Genomic DNA, 21537 nt, shown 5'->3' with positions numbered 1-21537 from the left:
TTAACACCTTCTCTTCTTGGGAAATTGCTATTGGATCAGTCGGTCTTGGTTCAGATCTCTTGTGGGCAGCTGAATAGTTGGGCTTTTAAAAATGAAAAGTGAAAGTGAAGTCGCTCAGTCTTGTCCGACTCTTGGTGACCCCATGGACTGCAGCCTACCAGGCTCCTCCGTCCATGGGATTTTCCAGGCAAGAGTGCTGGAGTGGATTGCCATTTCCTTCTCCGGGGGATCTTCCGACCCAGGAATTGAACCCGGGTCTCCCACGTTGCCCACAGACGCTTTACTGTCTGAGCCACCAGGGAAGCTCAGGCACATAAAAAAATGCTTATTTCCCAATCATAAAATAGTTATCTCCATGATAGTATAACCTCCATCTATGGAGTGTAAGTACTCAGGACCACACATTTAAAAAGATAAATTTAATACTGAGTCAGAATGAAAGATGTGCAAACGTAGTGGTAGAGTTCAAAACCTTTTCAGGCCATTCTTAAATGTTTCCAGTGCCACTTTGGTTTTCTCTTGGTAGACTAACCTTTTATTCATTCGGAGCCTTTTCACTTCTAAAATAAAGCCTTTTAGGATGCTGAAACTTGAACTTTCATGGTAAGTTAAAGTAAAAAAAAAAGGTGTACGCAGAGACTTTCTAACTCTTGACTTTAAACCGTCCTTTTAGAGAACCAGAATTGCTTAATTTATTAGAGCATTTGCTTTTCTAAGTTTCCAGCTCACAACCATCCCATGGCCTAGCAGAAAGAGATAATAAAAAGTTAAGCAACAGGTAAAAATCTTTTACAGTTGCCTTTTCCCCAGTTGGAAGCAGAGTTTTTCTTTCCCTCTGGGCAGTTTGGCCTCTAAGCTCCTCCTTTTTCTGATTTGAAACTTTACTATTTGCGTACAGTGTTTAAATTGATTCACTCACCAAGTTCTGAATGTCTCCAGCATTAGTACCTTTGACTCAAGCAACTTAAGCAAAAGATTATAATAGTGGTTTAACAGGACAAAACCTTTAAAAACATACTTGAAGGTTGTTTTTACTCAGGATTTCCAAACAGATACAAACTGTTTTCAAAGAAAAGCCAGTCTATGTGGTTTTCAACTTAGACATACATGAGCAGGGAAGCAGCTTTCCCAGATGGAATGTGGGTCTTTCATAGAGAACTTGTGAAGCTGAAAACTAGTCTTGTTAAGTCTTGGCCTCCAGACTTGATTCTTTCACCGTTATATTCAAAGTGAAGTATGTGTAGTCTGAATTTTTCTTAAGGATCAACTCTAGGATGGGGTGCATAGTGCTTCAGGGAAAATAAATGTGTTTATATGCTGCCAGATTTTCATTCTAGTAAATTTGAGTGTCTTTTGTGGACCTTGTTTTTAAAAGCTTTATGGTAAGAAAACGGATATAAAAACAAGTGAAGGTGTAAAGAGACAGAGAGGCTCTAGGTCACCTTGAAGGAGTCAGGAGAGGATTCCTATAAGAAGTAAAATCTGAGCTGGGATTGAAATACCAAGACTAGAGAAGGAGGAGGCATTCCAAACACAACTAACAGTATGTGTAAAACTACAGTGGGTTGAGAGGCCATGGCATCTTGGGAAGCGGCAGACGTTTCAGTATGCCCGAGGGACCAGGAGTGAGAACAGGAGAATGGCAGTAATTGAGGCCAAAGTAAAAAAAAAAAAACCTTGTATACCTTATTAAAGTTGTATTTGTAGGTGAAGGGGAGCTATTAAATAATTTTGAGTAGAGGCATGGCATATTCACATGGGCTATGTGTGTGTTAAAAAGATCACTCCAGTGGCAGTTTGGAAGAGAGATTGAAGGGAGCAATCCCAGAAGCAGGTACTGAGAGAATACTGCAGTAAAGATGGCAGAGGCCTGAACTGTAAAATTACTGAGGGAGTGGTAGATATTCAGGAGTTAGAGCTTAACAAAGTTTGGCATAATCTGTTGAAAAGTTCATTGCTTGCATATCCCACGTGGGGTTTAGGCTAAAAGGTGCTCAGCTCCAGAAGTTGCTCAGAGACCCAAGCTGATGTGGGTTCCAACATCATGTGTTGTACCATCTGTATTGTCTTGGTCACCATGGCAAGGGAAGAGATGGCTGAGATGTCTTGTGTCACCTTTAGGCTTGGGCTTAGAAATGTAAGTATCACATCTGCCTACAGCTCATTGTGTCATTTCTACCTATACCTGTTTGGCCAGAAATGGACACATTTCCTCATCTAACTGAAGAGGCTGGGAAACTGGGGGAACTGGTGAAATGTTGGATGAGCTTCTCTGTGCTACAGTGTAGGGTCTTAAGTAAGGTGCTTTATTTCTGAGTGTATTCCCTTATTTGTAAAATAGGAACATCAAGAGTACCAGCCTCACTCCCAGAGACTCTTTTAGAGGATCCCCAAGACACTTTTCATAGGATCTGAAAAACCAGATTCTCTTCTTAGTAATACTAACAACATTTGTCCTTTATACTTTCATTCTCTCATGAGTTTTATAGAGTCTACATGGTGTGTTATATCACAAAAGATTGATTGAGAAGCACATACGGGAAATTAGCTGTCTTCTGAGCCAGACCTTAGAGACATTTGCGAAAATGTAAAACAATGTTGCTGTTCTTGTTAAGTTTTTGGAAATACAGTTCTTTTTCATAAAATTGTCATTTATGTTAACATATAATGATTTATTATTGATATTTATTTTTTAGAAGCTATTAGGAGAAGGCAATGGCACCCCACTCCAGTACTCTTGCCTGGAAAATCCCATGGACAGAGGAGCCTGGTGGGCTGCAGTCCGTGGGGTCGCTAAGAGTTGGACACGACTCAGCGACTTCACTTTGACTTTTCACTTTCCTGCATTGGAGAAGGAAATGGCAACCCACTCCAGTGTTCTTGCCTGGAGAATCCCAGGGATGGCGGAGCCTGGTGGGCTGCCATCTATGGGATCGCACAGAGTCGGACACGACTGAAACGACTTAGCAGCAGCAGCATTATTTTCTTAGACTCCCCCTTTCCCTAATTCTTCAATATTTTTGTTCTTTGTACTATACATACTTTGATAACCTTGCTTAAAATGCATACATATATGATAACACATTATGTGTTTTTATTTTTATTTTTAAAATTTTTATCTTATATTAACAGTGTTATGTTAGGTTCAGATATATAGCAAAGTGATTATCCAAACACAGGTATCTATTCTTTTTCAAATTCTTTTCCCATTTAGTTATTACAGAGTATTGAGCAGAATTCTCTGGGGGTGCTTGTTGTAGGTCCTTGTTGGTTATCTATTTTAAATATAGCAGTGATGTTTTAAATGAATTAATACAATATTTTTAAATTTTTCAGTTAAAAAAAGTACCAGCCTCATAGCACAGCTTTAGGGATTAACTGCTGTCACAACTCTAAAATGCCTAGCATTGTGTCTGGCACAAGAAAGATATTGGAGGGAATCTTTAAGTTTGATTTTGAATTTTTCTTATTATGTGCTGTAGGTGGGTGTCCTGTCATGTCCGACTCTTTTGCCACCCCATGGACTGTAGCCTGCCAGGCCCCTCTGTCCATGGGATTTCCCAGGCAATAATACTGGAGTGGAGTGCCATTTCCTTCTCCAGGGGATTATCCCAACACAGGAGTCAAACCTGAGTCTCCTGAATCTCCTGCATTGGCAGAGGGATTCTTTACCACTGAGCCACCTGTGATTATTTACTTAGTGGATTATAACCAACAATTAAAAACCAAGTTAAAAAAAGAAGCAGCGTAAATTAGAGTTCATCATCGAAGTGAGAGTAAATATTGCTTCTTAAGTTGTATGTGTGTGTATGTATATATATGCATTTGGTCAGGATATAACTTGTTTCTCACAGATTGTTGAAGTTCAAGTTGGAAAGACACTGATTTAGTTCAAGCTCTCATTTTACAGTGACTGAAAGACTTAAATATACTAAACAAAAAAAATGACTGTATTCTACTGTACTTTTTTGAAAGAGGCAGTTTAAACTGCGTTAATGTGTTTACTTATTTTTGGTTGCCCTGGGTCTTCGTTGCTGTGCACAGGCTTTCTCTAGTTGTGGCGAGTGGGGGCTGCTCTCTTGCGGCGCGCTGGCTTCTCATTGCAGTGGCTTCTCTTGTGAAGCTCCTAGGTGCCTGGGCTATGGTAAGTGCAGCACACGAACTCAATAGCTGTGGCTCACGGGCCTTAAAGAGTGTGGGCGCCAGTTGTTGTGTACAGGCTTTAGTTGCTCCACAGCATGTGGAATCTACCAATATCAAGGATCAAACGCATGTCCCCTGCATTGGCAGGCAGGTGTCCATCCACTGTACCGCCAGGGAAGTCCATATTTTTAAAAAGTAGGCTTGAAAAACATTATCCTTAACTTTGAGAAAGAGTAGAACATGGATTTGAATTTAGAAAGTGTTTGTTAGATACCAGTTAGCCCTTTTCATTTTACCATATACACTTCCTGCCTTCTTGGAACTTTAATCTAAGATGTAGTCATAAAACAGTAACATCTTTTCTGTACTTGTCATTTTTTGCCAGCTCCTGAGAGCCATGAATATATATGTTCCATAGGGGTAAAATGCATAATGCATTCAAGCCTTGAATGCATAGTAGAAATAATTATTTATTATAATAGGGGGTCATCATAGACAATAAAAAATACTCAGTCAGAAGAACTTACTGAGGAAGGAGTTAATGAAATACTTTCTTTTTCTGTTTTTTCTCTTTTTGACCTGTAAGAAACAAGTACGAAACCTGTATTTAACAAAGTATTTAAGTGACTTCTCTTACAATGAGTAGTGATGTCAGCAAACTGATGTGCAGTGAGCAACCTGCTGTGTCTTTTTCAGAGCAGTGGTGGATAATAATGCTTCCATTTTGATTAGCCCATGCTGAGTGAATAGGAGTTAATCCTGGCTGCCTGGCAGAAGTAGATTTGTTATATAATTTATGGTACCCAGAAGCCCTTTGAGGAGGTCTTTATCATCTTATTATCCAGACAGTATCCATCTAGGCCTGAAGATTAATTTTTGTTGTTCTCATCTAGTTCCACCAGACTGATTTAACAGCAACTTGCTGTTAAATGCTGGCACTTGGTTTTTGCTTTTGACACAAAGGTGTGCTAATTAAGAATGGCTGTTAGGAATCCTGTAATGTTTCAATTAGTGATTTATTGTCGTTTAGAGGGTTTTGTACCCGCCCCGTTAAACTGATTTTTCTGAAAAATGAGTCAATTCAGGGTTTCAAACATTTCTTCTTCAACTAGCCACCAAAAAAGGTTTATTAATGACTCTGTCTTGTAAATTGCTGCTGCAGTTCTTTTGTGTCGGTCCCGTCACTGCTGAAACAAACGCAGGAGGAGTGTCTGTTTAGTTTTCCTTCGTCTGGCACATGGACTTCTTAACTCTATTACTGGCAGATGCCTGCTGTTAAACAACCTGTACTATTTTTTATGACTTGCTGAGAAGTCATGTGGTACTGTGATCCCTGTCCCCAACTACCAGCCTTTAAACTTATAATTTACAATGTATTGTGTTAAAACAGACTTCTAATTCTGGATATTTTTCTTTTCAGTTTTAAACCTAAAGGTGGAAGTTCTATTTTTAGAAAATACTCTGCTAGAAAAAGTCACTGGTGTCGCTACCCCAAATACTAGGCCTAAGGGTGGGAAGAGCAAGAGCTGACTGTTTCACATGGCTAAGCAGAATGTGTGGGCTGGTCTGCCAGCCAGCAGAGGTGGAAGCTGCCGTTTGCTTTGTTGGCAAGTACATCTGGTTGTGAAGGCCCTGGTTAGGACTTTAGGTTTTGGCCTTTTCTTGGCAGTTATATGAAACATAGTCTGTTGTCTCCAGTGGTTCTAAAGAGATGCAGGGCCTTGATGGTCCACATCCCTTATCCTCTTTGCAGGAAATGTGCTTCATCCCTCAGAATTAAAAGCCAATCTGTCATCAGGCAAATTTTTAAAAATACTACAGTGGAAAAAAATATCTTAAGTAGTGTAAAACTTAAAGTGAGTTCTTCATGTTCACTATATAGCATGCAAACAAGCTGCTGGCTTTTGCCCTTACATCTCTAGACACCTTAAAAGTCATTCCTTTGTTGTGATAGAGAAGAAGCAGTTTGGACCAGCACCAGGAGGTTTTTCATTGCTTGGAGAGCCCTTGGAGCTTCGTACAGTGCTGCATGGCTATGGCTTGAATAAACTGTCTGGACTTTCACGCTTGCTTGAAGGACAGGCAGGACTGATTTCCATTATTATGTGGATTTTTTCCAGGGGACTAAGTTGCAGGTCAAAAAGAGGTACTACAGGGTGAACATCTCCCAATTTTAGCTTCAAATTTTGCTGTGTTTGAGGTGAAAACTTGTAGAATAAGGAGAGATGGGACTATATACTGCTGACTGAGAAGCTGTGTTTGTATCACATTATCTGGTTAACTGATGAGGTAGGGAATAATTTGGAACAATGAGACAATTTCCTGTTTTCTCTTTGAGGGTAGTGGGGTGTTGAGAGGCAAGGTGTCCAGGAATTGGATCTTAGGAACCAGCTCTTGAGTGGTGAAATTAAGGCCTACTGTACATCCTTAGGGCTTAGGTTCCTTGACTGTTGAGTATTTGATAACAATATAGAATTGGTACAAATAGCTATCATCTATTGAGAAGTAACTGTGCTAGGAACAGTGCTAAGCATGCCGTACTCATCATTTATTTAATCGTGAGTTAATACATTTAAGTGCATAGACTAGTACCTTGTACAGAGTACTCAGTAAATATCAGAGAGTATTATTCAATAGATATTATCAAAACATTTACTTACATGATAAAGCTTAGGTGCCCAGGACAAAATGCTGAATAAAATAATTTCCACTCTTCTGGAAATTGCTTTCTAGTAGGGGGAGTGGACAATAAATAAGTTAACAAGAATTTCAGAGAGTGGTATGTGCTAAAGAAATAAAATGGTGTGCTGGATCAGAGGGCGATGGTACTTTAGATTGGTTGGACAAGGAATACATCTCAGCATTTGAACTGAAATCCTCTGATATGAAGGAGCCATTTATTCTTCACAGTGACCCTTTGTCCCAATTTTCAGGTGAGAAAACAGAGATGCAGGGTGACTAAGTATGTGTGGAAAGTGAATAGAGCTGGGCTGTACAGACCCTATCATTCTGCATCCAAAGCATAGCATGTCCTTCCCAGAAGGGCAGCTGTAGGAGTTGAACTATATGCAGTTGGTTTTGAGTAAAAGAAATGGAGGTGGTTGCAGTGCAGGTAAAACCCCCAGGCAATTCAGAAAAGTTGTAATTTCATGGACCCCCCAATCCTGGGTTGCAAAATTTGAGTATGAGTGTGTGTATGTATGTACATTTTATTCTGGAATCCAAAGCTATCTTCAACTTTTCAAAGGTGATGACAAAAACAGCCTGTGCACCACTGCTTTCTTTTAGGATGTTTTCCATTATTGTTTTGGAAAGTAAGGCCTACTTGCTAGGGCAGAGTTGTTGTTGTTGTTTTTCACTTTGGTGATTTATTATTTACAAATCTCTGCTTCTATACAGGATAACAAGGGCACTATTTTTTTTAAAAAACGAGATAAAATGGCATCGCTGATGTGGCTAGTGGGCCCAGGCCCCACTGCTCAGTCCTGGGAAGGAGTGCCTGGTCTGGAGCCTTCTGGCCAGCAACCTGCCACTGGGCCAGGGGCTGATGCAGCCCCCTACCCTCCCACCCCATCCATCTGGTGTTGCAGCCGGCCTGGCAGAGTGGGGGCAGAGCTGACAGAAGTCTTGCTGCTGCAGGTAGACGCCAGTCCCCCACGTGTCCTCAGTGAGCGTCAGTCCCGGAGGGCCCGGGCATGGCCACCGTGCTCAAAGGACCTGCTTTGTGCTGGAGGCGGAGATGTCCAGGAGCTGCCCGGCCACGTAGGGGTTTAGCTCGTCCTTGTCTTGGCAGAGCATCCACACGAACAGCATTTGCAGTACCGTCTCCAGGTCGCCCTCGACCACCTTGCCTTTGCAGTTCTTGATCAGCATCACCATCTGGGCCTGGAAGGGGATGATCAGCACAGGCCCTTGCTCCATCATCGTGCCCATGGCCATATCGATGTTGTCAATGTCCACGATACAGGAGTGCAACTGGAGGGCCAAACCCTTGGCCTGCTGGATCAGGTTGGCCAGTTGGCTGTAGATAGCTTCATAGCACCAGTCTTCGAGAATGTCAAGCTCCTGGGAAATCATGAATCCAGAACGTTGGGGATGATGTTGTTCTCGCACTGCTACAGGAAGCAGTGCTTATTGATGGTGAGGTCTACACGCAGGATCTCTGAGCACCTCTGACATCTCCATCTTCGAGAACAGGCCTCCCAGCAAGCCTGTGATCTTGTCTTTCAGTACGCCAGATGCCCGGATGAAGGCGGCGTCGCTCTCATCATATTTCATTTTCATCTTGAAGAACCGATTAAACACCACATTGTTGTCCCTGAAGTCCTCCTACTGCTGGTAACACTTGGAGTCCTTGTGTAGCACGACCCCCAGTGCCTCCTCGTTGCCCTCAAACATTTTCTCTTCCTTGAATTTCTCTCCGTCGAACTCCTTCCTTTTCCAGGGCCGCTCAGGCCACCAGTAGGGCCCGGTCTGTCCCAGGATGCTCTCGTCGATCTTCTTGACAGACTCCACGCCCTGGGAGAGGGCTTTGAAGGCAGTTGTCCAGCCGAGCTTCTCCCCACCTTTGGATACCAATTTGGCAGACTGCTTGGCGGTCTTGGCTGCTGTTTCCACTCTCTTTTTGATATTTCTGCCAAGGTCACTTTTACTGACTTCGTCAAGACTCTCCTTGACAATGCCCATGATCTCCCCCTAGCTTCTTCCTGATCACCTCGCTTGTCCTCTGGGTTTTCAGTTCAGTGGTTTTTATTTCCTCCTGGCTTCCTGGAACACATCTGACTCTTCCAGGTTCTTGGCCTTGTTTCGGAACTTTTTTATACTTTCTTTCATTTCTTTGTTTTTGGCTAATTCCTCTTTGATTTTATTGAGCAAACCAGAGAGAAACCCTTTTCTGTTTCCAGAGGAATAGGATTTGGACAGGGTTAGCTCTCCCCTCGGCTGGGCAGCTGGTAGGTACCATGGGGTAGTGCCCCTAGATTGTGGCTGGACAGGAGATGGACTCTGCTGCCAAAATATCTCTGTGGGCAGCAGCACCAGCCTGCCCACAGCACTGCCGCTGCCATGGTGGAGGATCCTGTGTGCTAGGGCAGAGTTTTAATAGAAAGCATTGCAAATGACCATTCAGTTCAGTTGCTCAGTCTATTCAACTCTTTGCGGCCCCATGGTCTACAGCATGCCACACTTGCCTGTCCTTCACTATCTCACGGAACTTGCTCCAACTCATGTCCATTGAGTTGGTGTTGCCACCCAACCATCTCCTCCTCTGTCATCCCCTTCTCCTCCTGCCTTCAGTCTTTCCCAACATCAGGGTCTTTTCTAGTGAGTCAGCTCTTCTCATCTGGTGGCCAAAGTATTGGAGTTTCAGCTTCAGCATTACTCCTTCCAATGAATATTCAGGACTGATTTCCTTTAGAACTGACTGGTTTGATCTCCTTGTAGTCCAAGGGACTCTCAAGAAGCTCCATCACTACAGTTCAAAAGCATTAATTCTTTGGCACTCAGCCTTTTATCCAACTCTCACATCCGTACATGGCAACTGGAAAAACCACAGCTTTGACTAGACAGACCTTTGTCAGCAAAGTAATGTCTGTGGTTTTTAGTATGCTGTCTAGGTTTGTCATAGCTTTTCTTCCAAGGAGCAAGTGTCTTTTAATTTCATGGCTGCAGTCACCTTTCTCAGTGATTTTGGAGCCCAAGAAAATAAAGTCTGTCACTGTTTTTGTTGTTTCCCTATCTATTTGCCATGAAGTGATGGGGCCAGATGCCAGATCTTAGTTTTCTGAATTTTGGGTTTTAAGCTAGCTTTTTCACTCTCCTCTTTCACTTTCATCAGAGGCTCTTCAGTTTGTCTTGGCTTTCTGCCATAAGGGTAGTGTCATCTACATATCTGAGGTTATTGATATTTCTCCTGGCAGTCTTGATTCCAGCTTGTGCTTCATCCAGCACAAGTACATCTCATGATGTACTCTGCATATATGTTAAATAAGCCTGGTGACAATATACAACTTTGATGTACTCCTTTCCCAATTTGGAACCAGTCCATTCTTGGACTGCATACAGGTTTCTCAGGAAGTAGGTAAGGTGGTCTGTTATTCCCATCTCTTGAAGAATTTTCCATAGTTTGTTGTGATCCATAGTCAAGGACTTCAGCATAGTCAGTGAAGCAGAATTAGATGTTTTTTCTGGAATTCCCTTGCTTTTTCTATGATTCAACAGATTTCGAAAATTTGATCTCTGGGTCCTCTGCCTTTTCTAAATCCAACTTGTACATCTGGAAATTCTTGGTTCATGTACTGCTGAAGCCTCACTTGGAGAATTTTGAGCATTACCTTACTAGCATATGGAATGAATGCAATCATGCAGTAGTGTGAACATTCTTTGGCATTGTACTTCTTTGGAATTGGAATGAATACTGACCTTTTACAGTCCTGTAGTCACGATTGAGTTTCCCAAATTTGCTTGCATATTGAGTGCAGCACTTCCACAGCATCATCTTTTAGGATTTGAAATAGCTCAACTGGAATTCCATCACCTCCACTCGCTTTGTTCATAGTGATGCTTTCTAAGGCCCCCTTGACTTAGCACTCCAGGATGTCTGGCTCTAGGTTAGTGATCACATTAGCATGGTTATCTGAGTCATTAAGATCTTTTTTGTACAGTTCTTCTGTGTATTCTTGCCACTGCTTCTTAATATCTTCTGCTTCTGTTAGGGCCATACCATTTCTGTCCTTTATTGTGCCCATTTTTGCATGAAATGTTCCCTTGGTATCTCTGATTTTCTTGAAGAGATCTCTAGTCTTTCCCATCCTGTTGCTTTCCTCTATTTCTTTGCATTGTTCTCTTAGGAAGCCTTTCTTCTCTCCTTGCTATTCTTAGGAACTCTGCATTCAAATGGATATATCTTTCCTTTTCTCCTTTGCCTTTCACTTCTCTTCTTTTCTCAGCTATTTGTAAGGCCTCCTCAGACAACCATTTTGCCTTTTTGCATTTCTTCTAGGGGATGGTCTTGATCACTGCCTCCTGTACAGTGTCACAAACCTCTCTGTCCATAGTTCTACGGGCAGTATGTCTATCAGATCTAATCCCTTGAATCTATTTGTTACTTCCACTGTATAATCATAAGGGATTTGATTTAGGTCATACCTGAATGGTCTAGTGGTTTTCCCTACTTTGTTCAAGTCTGAATTTGGCAGTAAGGAGTTCTTGATCTGAGCCACAGTCAGCTCCCGGTCTTGTTTTTGCTGAGTGTATAGAGCGTCTCCATCTTCGGCTGCAAAGAATATAATCAATCTGATTTCAATATTGACCATCTGGTGATGTCCATGTGTAAAATTGTCTCTTGTGTTGTTGGAAGAGGGTGTTTGCCATGACTGGTGCCTTCTCTAGCAAAACTCTGTTAGCGTTTGCCCTGCTTCATTTTGTACTCCAAGAACAAACGTGCCTGTTACTCCAGGGATCTCTTGACTTCCTACTTTTGCATTCCAGTCCCCTATATTTTTAATTTAATTATCTGCTTATCTTTACCCTCATTAATGTACCCTTTGGTCTCATGCCATATGAGTGCACATTTGTGAAATAAGAAACTTGACCAAAAAAAAAAGGAAAAAAAGGTCCAAACATTGGGGCCTCAGGTTTCAACCTACAGGGACTATATTTCCAATAAAGACACACTAACGTGAGCATTTCCTATCACTGTCTTCAAAACCTGAATACTTTCTAAATAGACTTTTTAGTACTTGACACCAAAGAGAAATTGTTTCCGTAATAGTAATTGAAACCAAGAGAGTAGCAAAGTTCTGGTCAGGTCTGGTCTTTCAGTTTCATAGGATGTGGTTTAGATCCAGTAGCCTATGTTAGTCAGAAGATTGATCATGTTACTGCATAGGGAAAGACTTACAGGAGTTTTTACTTTGCAGTCATTCACGTGGTTGTCTGAGTGCTGGGAGGAAGTTCTTCCTTGGAAACGTGAAGATGACAGAAGCATACACAGTAGGATAAAGCAGCTCAAAGTGCTCTGTGGTACTTTTGCTTGAAGGAGGCTTAAGATGGTAAGAATTGCAAGAAAGATTCTTTTTCTCTTAGTCATATCATCTTTCAAATAGCATCCTCATGGTCCACCCAGTTGTCATGCGATTTTACAATTTGCTCAAGTTTGGGATCATTGGTCCTAGTGTTCAGCTAAGAAGTCTCTTGATATATTTGGTTGAAACTGTGGCCTGCTAAGTTGGTCTCTGACCATGGTATCAGATCTTCTGTTTCTTTGCTCTGTAAATAGATCTGAGTGACATAGTTGTGTCTTGGTCGGGACTGTTTCAGTTGTGACAGGAAAACTGGCATCTGGCTTATGCTAAAGGAGAATTAACTGGCTCATACAACTGTGAGGTTCAGGCTTTGATCTGACTTTAGGTACAGTTGGATTCTGGGTTCAAATAATGCCTTTAAAAAACTGATTTTGTCTCTTGGCACTGGTTTTATTCTTGTGTCTTACACGCATTTAAATTGAGACCCATCTGATAAGAAGAGACAGTTTAACCCTCACAGTGACCCTTGGATAGGCATTATTATTTTCTTCGGTGCTCTTTCTTCCTGATAAGAAGACCAAAGCAGCTCCAACCTTCCTTGCTTTTAGTGCTAAGATTCACTTTGTCTGACTTAGGTCTCCTGCATATTCCTGACCCAGTTGTTGAAAGCCAAGGGCATAGGGAGACTTTGGTGGGCTTGAGTCACATAGTTCATTATGTGAACTTACCCAACATGAATGACTAAGAGTGAGGGAGTTGGATCTTTCTAGTGAAGAAAATGAGTGGCCAACTGATGAAGAACCTGGATGCTGGGGGAGCAGATGAGTCTCTGCTGCAAGCCTTTGATCCAGTCTGAAGCTAAAAGGCCATATATTAATTAAGTCTGTGGTCTGAATCCAGACTATTAACCATTTTAAGTACACCATAGTTCCATTTGAATGAAATTCTTGCTCCCTGGGCATGTGATTCACTCAGGTTCAACTCCATGGGTTGAACCTGAATATATAGGTCAGACCCTTCTACCCCCAATGCTAAACTTATGATAGTTCCATTCAGTTCAGTTCAGTCGCTCAGTTGTGTCTGACTCTTTGCCACGCTGTGAATTGCAGCACGCCAGGCCTCCCTGTCCATCACCAACTCCCAGAGTCCACCCCAAACCCATGTCCATCAAGTCGGTGATGCCATCCAGCCATCTCATCCTCTGTCGTCCCCTTCTCCTCCTGCCCCCAATCCTTCCCAGCATTAGGGTCTTTCCCAGTGAGTCAACTCTTCGCATGAGGTGGCCAAAGTTTTGGAGTTTCAACTTATGATAAGGGGACTATTATTCATTAGACCTATTATTATCATTAGACTGTTTTTCATTAGATGGTCTTTATCTTTTTTGTGTGTGTATGGGACATGGGGAAAGGTTCATTTTCTTTTGAAAGAATAAATCTGGAATTTAGATATTATTGAAACATGATTAATCACTTTCTGTCCCCTGCTCTGCACCCCACCCCCATCATTTAACAGTACTGTCTTGAAATCCTTGGAGCTAAAATTGTTGGATTTGTCAGTCTTTCGATGCAATTTATAATGAAACAAATGGTCTCTCCTGTTTTCCATCCTCCTCTGGCAGTTGGATATTTTCCCTAAAATATAATGTCTAAAAGTACTTTTGGTAAGGAGTTGGGTTTTGTTTTTTTTTAAGAAATTGAATTAGTTGACATATTACCAGGTGATGTTGGGAGAAATACACACTCCCAGTCCAGTCCCATTATGTAAGCTGACACTACTTTTTTTGAATTCAGATTGATTTTATGTGGTGACTCAGCTGATAAAGAACCTTTCTGCAGTACCAGAGAACCAGGTTCAATCCCTGGGTCAGGAAGATCCCCTGGAGAAGGGCATGGCAACCCACTCCAGTATTCTTGCCTGGAGAACTCTGTGGACAGAGGCACTTGGGCTGCAGTCCATGGGGTTGCAAAGAGGCAGACACTGAGTGACTAATACTTTCACTTTTCATACACAGACACATACACTTATAATATGTTTTTGCATAGTCTTTGATCTGTTGTTCCACTTCTGGGAGTTTATTCTCAGGAGCTGAATTTTAGCTGCATATTCCGTTTATTATCCCAATATTGTTTATAATAGTGAACTGTTGGAAGCAAACTAAATGTCCCACCATTAGAGTTTAAACTGTCAAATTGTCAATGAAAGACCTATCTGGCAATTAAATATGTTTTAACAGAGAGTCAACCTTTCTGCAACCCTTCTGTAGTGTAGCACCAAATTTTTGTTTGACAGATTGAAGTCGTAGGCAATAAATAGTTTATGGGTTATGTGAAATAGCTGGTGTGTCAGTGGTAATACTGCCACAGTCTTGGTAGTACGGCCATTGATTTTCAGCTCTTTTAAAGCATTTGATGAGGGAAGATTTATATGAAAAAGTGTTTTCAAAACAGTTTGCAAAATAGAATGTACATTATGACTCAGTTTTGTTTAAAAGTTGGATATGTGTACTATGAACATGCATGTATTTATTTATGTGTGCCACCTATATGCTTATATAGACCACTGAAAGGATATATTCCAAAATACTAATTTAGGTGAAGGGATTGTGTCGGTAAGTTGTGTTCAACTCTTTTGGGACCCCCATGAACTGTAGCCTCCCAGGCTTCTCTGTCCATGGGATTTCCCAGGCAAGAATACTGGAGTGGGTTGCCATTTCTTTTTCCAGGAGATCTTCCCAAGATGGGTCGAACCAGAATCTCTTACATTAGCAGGAGGATTCTTTACCACTGAGCCACCTGGGAAGTGGCAGATGGTGGGGTACTAGGGGACTTTTTCTCTTTATGGTACTCCATATTTTCTAAACTTTACAGAATAACTGTGTAATGGTTTTGAATTTTGCAGTGGGAAATAAAGCCTTAGTGGTCTTACTTCTCTGACCAGCTTGCTGATGTAATTGAAAAAGATATTCTTTTATTATACAGATCTTTTTTCTGTCCCTCTTCCTTTTCTTATCTACTAAGATTTAGCAATCAGCTTCCATCATGGATCTCTGGAAAAAAATGATAAATGTGGCCTTAATGAATTTGGATTTTTTTTTTTTTTAAGAATTAGCAAACATTTATATGTTAGCAAACCTCACATTTGTTACCATGTGATGAACATGAGAGCTGTTTAGAAGAAATGTGGCTCTAGAAACTACATCTGTACATTTGTGGTCATTCAGGTGCCCCTCTGAGAAGACAGTTGCATGCAGTCATTTATCATCTTTATATTGGATTCCTTTCTCATCTTTTGACTCGTTTCATAGTTTCCTTTCTTGCCTTTCTTAGATACAAAGACCATATCTCAACTCCAGTTAACTCTTTTTCGTCAGTAACTACTGAATTCTACAGGTGACTGAAAAGTGAACAGTTGATGTGGTGATTGGGTGTTTGAGGAATGATTGTCTAGTAAATGTAAATTATCTGGTAGATGTCTGGGATAGCTCGTACCATATGCTGATTGGAAGCAGGCAGTTGGTGCCTAACCAGTGGTTTTACTTTCAGTTTGACCTAATGAGGCCTGTATTCTGAGGATGAGCTGCAAGCTAAAACCAGAGTTAAAAAGTATATTTCACCCTGCTTATTAACTTATATGCAGAGTACATCATGTGAAATGCAGGGCTGGATGAAGCACAAGCTGGAATCAAGACTGCCAGAAGAAATTTCAATAACCTCAGATATGCAGATGACACCACCCTTATGGCAGAAAGTGAAAAAGAACTAAGAGCCTCTGATGAAAGTGAAAGAGGAGAGTGAAAAAGTTGGCTTAAAGCTCAACATTCAGAACACTAAGATCATGGCATCTGGTCCCATCATTTCATGGCAAATAGATGGGGAAACAATGGAAACAGTGACAGACTTTATTTCTTTGAGCTCCAAAATCACTGCAGATGGTGTCTGCATCCATGAAATTAAAAGATGCTTGCTCCTTGGAAGGAAAGCCATGATCAACCTATACAGCATATTAAAAAGCACAAACATTACTTTGTCAACAAAGGTCTGTCTAGTCAAAGCTATGGTTTTTCCAGTAGTCATGTATGGATGTGAGAGTTGTACTGCAAAGAAAGCTGAAGAATTGATGCTTTTGAGCTGTGGTGTTGGAGAAGACTCTTGAGAGTCCCTTGGACTGCAAGGAGATCCAACCTGTCTATCCTAAAGGAAGTCAGTCCCGAATATTCATTGGAAGGACTGATGCTGAAGCTGAAACTCCAATACTTTGGCCACCTGATGTGAAGAACTGACTCATTAGAAAAGACCCTGATGCTGGGAAAGATTGAAGGTGGGAGGAGAAGATGACAGAGGATGCGATGGTTGTATGGCATCACCGACTCAATGGACATGAGTTTGAGTAAGCTCCGGGAGTCGATGATGGACAGGGAAGTCTGGAGTGCTGCAGTCCATGGGGCCACAAAGTCCATGGGGACACTACTGAGCGACTGAACTGAATTGATGGAACATAAACCCAAGACGGCCCTCTGTAAACAGTAAATTTAGCTAATGAAAAAGCTGGTGCAGAAACACGGAGAGTAACCAGCTTAGAAATCTGATACCCCTTATGATGTCCACTTTGCACATAAGTGTACAGTCAGACTTGTCCAGATCAATAGTGACAGCAAAAATATTCCAAGTGTGGGTCACTAAAATAATTCAGCTCTTTTTTGGTCATTTTGAGTCATGTGGGATTAAATATGTAGCAGCTCTGGAACCCAGAGACCAAAAATGCTTGATTCTTTGGTATTTGGGAACTTTATAATATGTATGTATTGACTTTGTTGAATTTGGCAAGTAGTATTTGTTCTGGCCAGCCCACAGTGGCCTCAGTCCTCAGACCTCAGTTGCATATATATTCTCAGTATATTTGAAGTATGCAAGGTAAGGAACATAAGAATCCTTCAAAAAGAAGAGAGAAATTATTTTGTACAAAGCTAACTGGTCTTAGTCCTGTGACCTGATTATTTTACAGAAATATAACCAATTGGTTTATTTTCTTTTTAAAAAAAATTATCTTCCCTTCCTTCCTCCCTGTTTTCCCCCATCCTCCTCTTCTTTTTGTAGTTTTGAGATTGGTGGATTTAGAAAGTCATGTGTTCCTATCCATCCCTAACTGGAACTGCTGTCTTAGCTTGCAGCTTGCAGTACATTTTAGGACAAAAAGTCTTAAAAGCATGAAAATAGCAGACACGCCTCATTTGCTTTGGCAGAGGGAACAGCTTTTTCTCCCAAGTAGCTCTAGGTAAGACCTAATCTCCAAAGGTGATCTTGTAAGTGCCAAATGACAGAAAGCAGAAGACCTTGGAGTTTAAAGTACTCCCTCCAGTCTTTCCTCCTTGTTTGTTATTTTTGCAAGTTTACTTTCTAAGAGGTAGTTTAGAAATGGATACTACCCATTTCCCGACTGTTTCTTAGGTCATTCAGCATCTACATCTGCCAGTTGGCATCAAGAGACTCTTGTGGTCTTGCTTTGAGACTCCTCAGGGGTATGGCTTTTGCCACTATAGCTGCTTCAGCCCCTGGCAGCTGGGTGTCTGGCATATATAGTAAGAAGTAAAAACATGTGCCCAATTAGCTATACAAATTGTTTGGATGAAAGTTGGAAAGATGGGTTTCTTACTGCTGTAATATATAAAAGCACTAACATTTGCTAGTGGCGTCTTGCTTCTGAATAGACTCTGGTGCTGGTGCTAAGTCACTTCAGTCGTGTCCGACTCTGTGTGACCCCAGAGACGGCAGCCCACCAGGCTCCCCCGTCCTTGGGATTCTCCAGGCAAGAACACTGGGGTGGGTTGCCATTTCCTTCTCCAATGCATGAAAGTGAAAAGTGAAAGTGAAGTCGCTCAGTAAGCATCAGACTCTTCACAACCCCATGGACTGCAGCCTACCTGGCTCCTCCGTCCATGGGATTTTCCAGGCAAGAGTACTGGAGTGGGGTGCCATAGACTCTAGGTGGGAACAAATGGGAGAGGTGGACTGGATCATTTCCTTCTTTCAAAGAAGTCATCAGAGTAGACCTCAGGTGCCTTGCTGACATTGGCTTTTGGTACCAGCATTTGCCTCATTTTTTTTTTAAGCTCCCAACCAGGTACAACAATGAGCCAGCTTGCTCTATTTTCTGTATCACCTGTGCTTGTTCTTAGTCTTGTGTTTGACTCTTTGTGACCCCCTAGACTAGTTTGCCAGGCTCCTCTGCCCATGGAATTTTCCAGACAAGAATGCTGGAGTGGGGTGCCATTTCCTATTCTAGGGGATCTTCCACACTCAGGGGTTGAACACATCTCTTGCATCTCCTGCATTGGCAGGCGGTTTCTTTACCACTAATGCCACCTGGGAAGCCCATATGTTATATGTCAGGGCCTTTTTCTTAGCCTGCAGAGGTCAAACTAAGATGATTAAGAGAGGGAAGGGTGCAAAAACAGTGTCACCTTTCACCTCTTGTTCAGATTGGAATAGACTGACTTTCCCATTTTCCTTTGGCTCTAGTAGGCTTGGGCAAGAAGTATGAAAGCTATTCACTGAGGAGGCGAAAGCCCTGTCCTCAGAAGGCTTGCAAATTTAGAACTTCAGCGTCTTTGCATGTCAAAAAATAAAGGTGGTCCCAGAATGTTAGACTTCAAAGGATTTTAATGTTGGGAACATGGAAACTCAGAGAGGTTAAGAGACTTGTTCAAGGGCATACATCACTTAGGGATATCCCAGACCAGAACTGAAGGCTTCCTGAGACTTTACTCTGATCCTACTGACTCAGTACCTCTGGAGTACAATCACGTATTGATAATGTATTTTTTCTTCTTGGGCCATCATCGTCTCCTTAGGGGAAGAGTATATCCTGGCATGTGTGTGTATGCCCCGGAGAAGGCAATGGCACCCCACTCCAGTACTCTTGCTTGGAAAATCCCATGGACGGAGGAGCCTGGTAGGCTGCAGTCCATGGGGTTGCTAAGAGTCGGACACGACTGAGCGACTTCACTTTCACCTTTCACTTTCATGCATTGGAGAAGGAAATGGCAACCCACTCCAGTGTTCTTGCCTGGAGAATCCCAGGGATGGTGGAGCCTGGTGGGCTGCCATCTATGGGGTCACCTAGAGTCGGACACGACTGAAGCGACTTAGCAGCAGCAGTGTGTATGTTCAGTTACTCAGTTGTGTCTGACTCTTTGTGACCATGAACTGTAGCCCGCCAGTCTCTTCTGTTCATGAAATTTTCCAGGCAAGCATACTCGAGTGGATTGCCATTTCCTATTCCAGGGGATCTTCTCGACCCAGGTACTGAACCTGTGTCTTGTGTCTGCTGCATTGGCAGGCAGATTCTTTACCACTATGCCACCTGGAACAGCATAGCGAAGAACAGTAAGTAGTGAGACCAGTGATGTAATATGATGAGTTTAGAATCAGACTCCTGGGTTTGAATCCCTTACCTTTATAGATTGGCTGTGTGACCTCAGGCCAAATCCCTTAAACTTTGTTCAGTTTATCCCCCTGTAAAGTGAAGATTATATTTTCTTGCTCATAGAGTTATAGTTGGTTAAAAGTGATAATTCATGTCAGTCTCCTCATTACATGCAATGGACTTAAAAGATTATTACTATTAATAAATATTTTAAAATCCTCTCTCAACCTAGACCAACCAGATTGACCATTTGCCTCTTTCCTTTCCACTTTATGCTCCCAGTCACCGAAGGACCAGAACAGGACTCATCATCTCTGTGAAACTGAGTAGATTTTGGAGCCTGACAAACTGATTTCCTAGTCCCATTGCTTAGTGGTTAAGAAACCTCAGGTTCCTAATCTGTAAGACCACTGACATCGTAGGTTGTTGTGAAGTTTGAAGATGATGATGTATATGAAGCATATAACAAATACCAATTCATCTTCATCAGTCCCTCCACCTTCCTTTCCATAACACTGGTTCATACTCTCTCCTTTCCTGTCTCCATTCGTCTTTGTGTGATTAAGCCCTTCATGGTCTTTCTGTCCATAAGGGGTGATTCTGTTTCAAAGGCAGACTGTAAGTCCTAGAAAATAGGGACTTGCCTGATTGTCACTTCATGGAGCTGCCTAAGAATTAGAAACACTTTCCTGATCTCCCTTCTCTGGCTGTCTGGAGCCAGACCATTCACTGGGACCATGATCTCTGGGACTGCCCTTAGCCCAGCAGTGCCAGCTCCAGACCTGGGGCCAAGCAAGCAACCAAGCCCATCCCCAGGAATAGCAGCTGGATCTGCCACAGGAGAGGAGGGAGGCTGGAAGCTGATGCAGAGAAGGAGGGAGAGAGAAAGGCAGAAGCAGTTAGAGCTGAGATTGGAGGAGAAAAGCTGGAGGCTTATCTTGGTCCAACATAAACTAAGCAGTTACTGGCTTTGATGTTTCAAGTAAACCCCCAAAGCTATGCCTAGAAGTACGTTTCCTGGTTTGTAGCTTTTTTTCTCCCTTTATTCTTCTTCCTGCCTTTCTCTTTCTTCCCACCCCTTCTTGTCTGTCACTCCATTTCACACGTGTATGCCACTTTAGCTGAAACAGGAGACCAGAGTCACTTACTGCAAGAACAGGAGAGCTACTGTGGGCATTTGGGGCATCAGCATTCCTGAACTGCCCCAGGAGACCTGGCCTGGCTGCTGACAAGAGCACTTTTCTAGGAAAAGAGGAGCTTGATCCTGTCACCAACTTTCTGATAACAACAATTACAATAAAGGCTAACACTTACCAAATACTTTTTATGAGCCCGGTATTAGGGCAGAGCATTTTACATGGGACATCTCATTTCCTCTATCCACCAGTCCATGAGGTACAACTGTCCCATTTTAAAGTTATATGCTGTTGGTCACAAACTTGGTACATCGCCATGATTCAGATACAGGTTCCTCTGCTTGTGGAGCTCATCCTGTTAATTACTCTACTCCAGTTTCTCCTTTTCTAGATAGCTGCTTGACCTCTGTGTACTTACATTTATTTTCCTATGAAATGGCAGTAATTATTTCCTAGAGTTACACTTCAGTGTAGCTCTTAACAATGTACTGACAATGAATAGTGGGATTAATTAATGATGATATTCTGTTAGTAATGAAATTTGGTTCTGGGTAGCCCAGATTGTGCTGAGGCTATCCATTTCAGAGGGATAGCAGGAGGACCACTGGGAAGGTAGTTCCATTAAATGAGTGTAAATCAGTACCAAGTTAGAAATCCTGGTTTTCTCCAGATCTGCACACCTGGTATCTAGTGGAAAGGGAATGAAGTTTGGAACTGACTGGAAGATTGCCCCAGATTAGGGAAAGAATTGACTTCATTTCAGTCACTCAAGAGCACTTGACTCTTTGTGACCCCATGGACTGCAGCATGCC

General features: G+C 42.1%; 1 protein-coding gene and 1 pseudogene across 8 annotated transcripts in view; one reads left to right on the top strand and one right to left on the bottom strand.

Annotated features, from left to right (window-relative positions):
• Nucleotides 1-21537, top strand: part of DCUN1D3 (defective in cullin neddylation 1 domain containing 3) — a 59202-nt gene that overhangs the window by 15994 nt on the left and 21671 nt on the right. The window contains exon 2 of one of the 8 annotated variants that reach the window (XM_055562543.1): nucleotides 12063-12194. The exons of the other annotated variants lie outside the window; for them this stretch is intronic. The gene's annotated coding sequence lies outside the window, so the exon portion shown is untranslated. The remainder of the gene's footprint in view (nucleotides 1-12062; nucleotides 12195-21537) is intronic. 8 annotated transcript variants of the gene reach the window in all.
• On the bottom strand, nucleotides 7852-9209 carry LOC129638056 (mitochondrial import inner membrane translocase subunit TIM44-like; annotated as a pseudogene).

Source organism: Bubalus kerabau, chromosome 23 (assembly GCF_029407905.1).
Source record: "Bubalus kerabau isolate K-KA32 ecotype Philippines breed swamp buffalo chromosome 23, PCC_UOA_SB_1v2, whole genome shotgun sequence".
Classification (NCBI taxonomy): Eukaryota; Metazoa; Chordata; class Mammalia; order Artiodactyla; family Bovidae; genus Bubalus; species Bubalus kerabau.
The sequence above is the reverse complement of the archived record's forward strand: the minus strand, read 5'-3'. Positions and strand labels throughout refer to the sequence as shown.